The sequence below is a fragment of the Microcebus murinus genome, chromosome 1 (genome assembly GCF_040939455.1).
Source record: "Microcebus murinus isolate Inina chromosome 1, M.murinus_Inina_mat1.0, whole genome shotgun sequence".
NCBI classification, from domain to species: domain Eukaryota; kingdom Metazoa; phylum Chordata; class Mammalia; order Primates; family Cheirogaleidae; genus Microcebus; species Microcebus murinus.
The window spans coordinates 17,886,032-17,892,565 of record NC_134104.1 but is presented as its reverse complement, the minus strand read 5'-3'; positions in this window follow the sequence as shown (position 1 = coordinate 17,892,565).

Sequence of the window (6,534 nt, the reverse complement as noted above, 5' to 3'; positions counted from 1 at the left end):
AAATTCAACTTATTTTCTGACGTTAGACACTATCTATACCTGGATTATGTGTCTGCCAATCTGAGGAACTGTTTTTGAAATTAACTTGTATTGGTTCATTACAGACCACTCAAGCATCAATTTTGTTTTCCCTAAATTCTGCAAATCAGGAAGCCAGTATCAATATTTACTTTAAGAAAATTCCATTATTAAGTATATATTTGAAATTTTGTCCTCAGTATTTTCTATCTCTACAGGTAATCTTGACATAATAACACTTAACTTTGAGATGCCTTAGAAATAGCACTGCATTAGTAGTCTCCCCTAAAACTAAATATTTTCCCTTTCCTTCTATATATTTAACCACGTATGAAATCTAAAACCTGCTTATTGGATAAATTTATCTTTAAGAAAAATATTACCTATATTTATCAAAATTTAAAATATACCTATAAGAATTTATTTGACCGGAAATCGCCTATAAGAATTTATTTTAGGGCCAGGCACAGTGGCTCATGCCTGTAATCCTAGCACTCTGGGAAGCCGAGGCGGGAGGATTGCTTGAGCTCAGGAATTTAAGACCAGCCTGAGCAAGCGTGAGACCCCGTCTCTACTATAAATAGAAAGAAATTAGCCAAACAACTGAATTTAGAAGAAATTGGAAAAAATTAGCCGGGCTCAGTGATGTGTGCCTGTAGTCCCAGCTACCCGGTAGGCTGACGCTGGAGGATTGCTTGAGCCCAGGAGTTTGAGGTTGCTGTGAGCTAGACTGATGCACGGCACTCTAGCCCAGGGCAACAGAGTGAGACTCTGTCTCAAAAAAAAAAAAAAAAAAAAAAGAATTTATTTTACATACCTACTAATATATGTGTAGAATCATATATATATATAAAGTTACTAACTGAAGCATTATAGTAGCAAAAATTAAAAATCAACCATCAACTGGGAATATGTTAAATAATGGTATCCTTATAAATGTAATACTAACTTCTAAAACAGTAAAAAAGAAAAGAGAATGAGGAAAATGGATCAATATATGGCAGGAAAGGAGAAAAAACGAGTGCAAAGAAATGATAATTGCAATAAAGTATATATGAATTAAAATTTATTTATTAAAAGACAGTAATTCCAAGTCTGGATTTTAAAAAAATAATGGTTTTATGCTGTTTACAAAAGATGGACTTAAAACCTAATGATATAAAAAGGTTGAAAGTAAGTTTATATCAGGTAAATACTAACAAAAAAGTTGAAAGGAATTGAAAAATATCTACCACTAACTTAAGGAAACCTGATGTAGAAGTATCAGTTATCAGACAAAATAGATTTTAAGACAATTCAGAAACTGACAAACTATCTTACAATAATCATGACAATATTGAAAAATAGGGAGGGAGGACTCACCATACCATAAATAAAAGTGTTATAAAGCTACAGTCATTAAAACTGTGTGACAGTTGGACAGGGTACACAAATGATCAATGAAGCCAACCCAGGCATTTGGGTTGATATACACAGAGTAGCATAACCACTGAGAGTAGAGAGGAAATAAATGGTCCAGAATAACTGACTATCCATGTAGGGCAGAGAGTGATTCAAAATTAGATCCCTTTCCCCACTTGCTATGCAAAAATAAACTTCATTTAGACAATTATGTGTGAAAAACAAGACTTTAAAATAAAAATTGCAAGAAGCAGCCTTATAACCCCAATTTAGGAAAGTCTTTCTTAAATTTTTAAATATAAATCATAAAGGAAAAGATGAATAATTTTGACATTAAAATTTAAAACAGCATAAAGAAAATTAAAAGGTAAGCCAGACCAGAGAAGATATTTGCAGTATATATAAAGAACTCCTATTAATATGAGAACTCCTATTAATATAACTCCTATTAATATGTATATAAAGAACTCCTAATTAATTAATATAAAGAACTCCTATTAATATGTATATAAAGAAGTCCTATTAAAATCCAATTTTAAAAATGGGGCAAAGGTGGTAAATTGTTAATTCATAGAAGAGGAAATCTTATTAGAGAATTAAAGAGATGCTTATTGGTGTTATATGCTCAGTACTAAACAAATTATTAATTATGAGATAGGATCACACATATTCCACTAACAAAATATTAGAATGTCTCAAAATGGTAAGTGTTAACTCAGGTGGAGAAAACACAAACTTTCATACACTACAGAGTAAACTGGTACAACTATTGTGATGGCTAATTAATAATATTTAGTAAAGTTGAAGATGCATGGTCCATTTGTGTACAGAACTTAGAGATATAATTGTCAAATCGTTGAAACATGTACAACGATATTTTCTGCAATACTGCTTGTAATACTCCAAAGCCTACAATCCCCAAGGGTCATCAATAAAAAAATGAATTAATGATAGGATTAATCATACAATGAAATATTATATGAGTGGAAATGAATATACTCTTTAGATGTATCAACATGCTATACATGAAAACATAATGCTGAGCAATAAAAGCAAATTGCAAAATAATATATATCATAAAACCAATTCTGTTTGGTTTAAAACACAGAGAATACTATATAACATAGTAAAAATATAAAATCATGAAAGATAAAGATAGGTACAAACAGGATAGTGATTCTACTTGGGAGGAAGGAAATGACGTGAGAAGACCATCAATGGATTTGTAGGGTGTTTTTTTTTCTCTTTTAGCATATTGGGTGGTAAAAAAGGTTTAGATTATGTATATTGCCCTTTCCCCCCTTCCCTTCCAGAGTCAGAGCTTCAAGCATGTCCATCCCCCAGACTATGCGCATCGCACTCATTATGTATGTATATACCCATCCCCCCTCCCATCTGCCCAATGCCCAATATATGTTACTCCTATATGTCCACTTAGGTGTTGATCAGTTAATACCAATTTGCTGGTGAGTACATGTGGTGCTTATTTTTCCATTCTTGGGATACTTCACTTAGTAGAATGAGTTCCAGCTCTATCCAGGAAAATACAAGAGGTACTATATCACTGTTGTTTCTTATAGCTGAATATTACTCCATGATATACATACATGGTATACATAAATGTGTACATAAACCACATTTTATTAATCCACTCATGTATTGATGGACACTTGGGTTGTTTCCACAACTTTGCAATTGTGAATTGTGTTGCTATAAACATTCGAGTGCAGGTGTCTTTTTTATAGAGTGTCTTTTGTTCTTTTGGGTAGATGCCCAGCAATGGGATTCTCCATATTGTTTTCCACAGAGGTTGAACTAGTTTGCAGTCCAACCAGCAATGTAGGAGTGTTCCTATCTCTCTGCATCCACACCAACATTTATCATTTGGGGACTTTTTAATAAAGGCCATTCTCACTGGAGATAAGTGATATCTCATTGTGGTTTTGATTTGCATTTCCCTGATGATTAGAGATGTTAAGCATTTTTTCATGTTTGTTGGCCATTATTCTGTCTTCTTTTGGAAAGTTTCTGTTAATGGCCTTTGGCCACTTTTTGATAGAGTTGTTTGATTTTTCCTTGCTGATTTTTCTGAGTTCTAAATAGATTCTGGTTATCAACCCTTTATCAGATGTGTAGCTTGCGAAAATTTTCTACCATTCTGTAGGTTGTCTGTTTGCTCTTGTGACAGTTTCTTTGGCTGTGCAGAAGCTTTTTAATTCGATCAGGTCCCATTTATTTATTTTTGTTGCTGCTATGATTGCCTTTGGGGTCTTCTTCATAAATTCTTTGCCTAGGCCAATGTCTAGAAGAGTATTTCCAACGTTTTCCTCTAGTATTCTAATAGTTTCATACCTTAGGTTTAAGTCTGTTACCCAGCATGAGTTGATTTTTGTGAAAGGTGAAAGGTATGGATCCTGTTGCAGTCTTCTACACGTGGCTATCCAGTTTTCCCAGCACCATTTATTGAATGGTCCAATACACTTTTTGAATACACTTTTCCCCAGTGTATGTTTTTGTCTGCTTTGTCAAAGATTAGATGGCTATATGAGGATGGTTTTATATCTGGGTTCTCTGGGTTTTATATGGTTTTATATCTGGGTTCTCTGTTCTGTTCCACTGGTCAATGTCCCTGTTGTTGTGCCAGTACCAAGCTGTTTTAATTACTATCCCCTTGTAGTATAGTTTGAAGTCTGGTAAATTGATCATTTATTTAAAAACAAAAGGATCTGAAGGAAATAAGGAAAAAGGTTGACTGGTTACATCTGCCTGGTGACTATCTCTCAACATTCTTGGCTGCAAACAACAGGATCTACATCAACTAATTTAAGCAAAAAACAAGTGACTAGATAGTCTCAGTCCTGGAGGTCTGTTTAAAAGGCTCGTAAAAATGCCATTATACCCTATAGCAACTGCAGGGGAAAAACTGCTGAACATACCACACTTTGCACCATTACACAGGACCTCTGCCACTGCTGCCTTAAAAGCCACTGCTCTTCTCAATAAAATGTATCCCATACCACTCTGTCTTCACCGTGCTCACTTCCAAATTTCACATACATATGTCTAATTGGTAAGCCTAGATGGACTGTCTGAGCTCCAGCTGCAAGGAAGGGTAGGAAATTAACCTTCACTCTTCTACTTGATAAGTTCCATAGGTGGGAAGTTGCCAAACTGGGTGTTCAAACAGTGCTGGCTGCCCAAAAAGCAAACATCCAAACAGGAGTTTGTTAAATTATCTTCTGTACTATTTTATACACTCAAAATATCTCACAACTTTTTAAAAGAAAAATGTTAAGACATAAATCCACACAGGAATGGGGAAAAAATCAGCAACAAACCAGATTTCAACCCATTTCTAAAAGGTGTAAAAGTGAAGTGACTAATGAAACACCAGAGAATGTCAATGCCTAGAATACATATGTGGAGGAAGATGCATCAAAGGAGGCAGCTGACCTGCCCAGCAGGGTCTCAGAGATAGTCGAAGACAGTTGGAGGATTAATCAAATCTACACTAATGGGGAAAGGGGATTAATTAAAGGTCTGTATACAAACCAGTTGACCTCTACCCCATCTACAAATATAGAAGGGCCTGAATCCAGGCACTGCTCCCAGGAAAATTATCAGAGGGATCTTTTATAAAACATATAAAAGAACAGTCTAGGGAGAATTGGGACAGTCAGGATGAAAATCAGTAGCCAAGATGAAGATGTTTCATTCTACCATTTAGAAAATCCTCATCTAACAGCCTGCTTCACATACTCAACTTTAGTGATGCCTGTAAGAAGCCAAACCTTGCTCAAACCACAGAACCACCACTCAACCTCCTTATGGCCACATTTTTAACCATAACTGACAGCTAGCCAACACGACATTTGAAAAAAAGCCCAAAACATGAAAGTGAAAGACTAAGAAATCTGTCACCAGAGAAAAGAGATAATTCAGAGAATTAAAAATAAATGAACAATTTTGTTAGTATCTTCAGAGAGATTCATGAAAATGTAATGCATGTGTTAAACATGAGCAGGATTCTATGAACAAGCAGCAGAAGAGAGAGCTTTCAGAAATTAAAATATGCTTGACAATGTTTAATTATAAAGATAGAATATAAATGTAGGAAAAATGACAGAGAAAAACATAGACAACCAATACAAAACCAAATACAACTAAAAAGTATTAAAGAAACAAAGAACAGAAAAAAGAGGAAATAAAGTAAAAAAATAAGGTTTCCCAGACTTGAAAAGAGATGTCAAAAATGGAAAGAACCTCCTAAGTACCAAGCAGAATAACCAACTGAAGACCTAGAAACAGAGAAGGAATTTTACAACACCAAGGATAAGATACCAAAGGGTCCAGGATCCAGAGTGTGTTGAGGGAAGGGGATACAGAGAACTGGTTATACAATTTTAAAAAGAAACAAGAAATCAGACTGGCATCAGACTTATTAGCAATATCAGATGCTGAAAGATAACTCAGCTGCTTTCAAAATTCTAATAGAAAATTTTTTCAATCTAGAATTCTGTCTAGTCAGTTGATCAAATGTAAGTGCAAAATGAAGCCACTTTAGACATGCAAGGGCTCACCTCTTACACATTGCTTCTTAGGAAGGAACTTAAAGATAAACTCTAGCAAAATGAGAAAGTTAATCAAGAAACAGGAAGATATGGAAAGAACAGATCCCACCCAGGAAAAAAAAATAAGGTCCTCAGAGGAAGCCTGTGCATCAGACCCAGAAAACCTATTCAGACTAGAGCAGGAAGAAATTTTTTAGCAAAATATTTTTAAAAGACTGAGAACCAAGGCATGCTCATGGTAAGGGGAAACAGGTTCTTAACAGTGTTGTTTGAAGCATCATTTGGCAAAACCTTTGGCAGGCCAGCTTCTGTAGATGATTCCACTGCCAGAAATCTATTCCTACAAAATGAGTTAAAAGGCAGTGTAGAGTAATACATAAGAGCACGGAGTGAAACTGGCTGGGTTCAAATTTCAGCTTTGCCACTTTCAAACTCTACGTTCTCTCTGTTTCATTTTAAAAATAGAAACACCTTCTCAACAGGTTGTTGTGAGGATTAAACAAAAGGTTCCATGTGCTGGGCTTTGCACAAAGCCCAGCACACA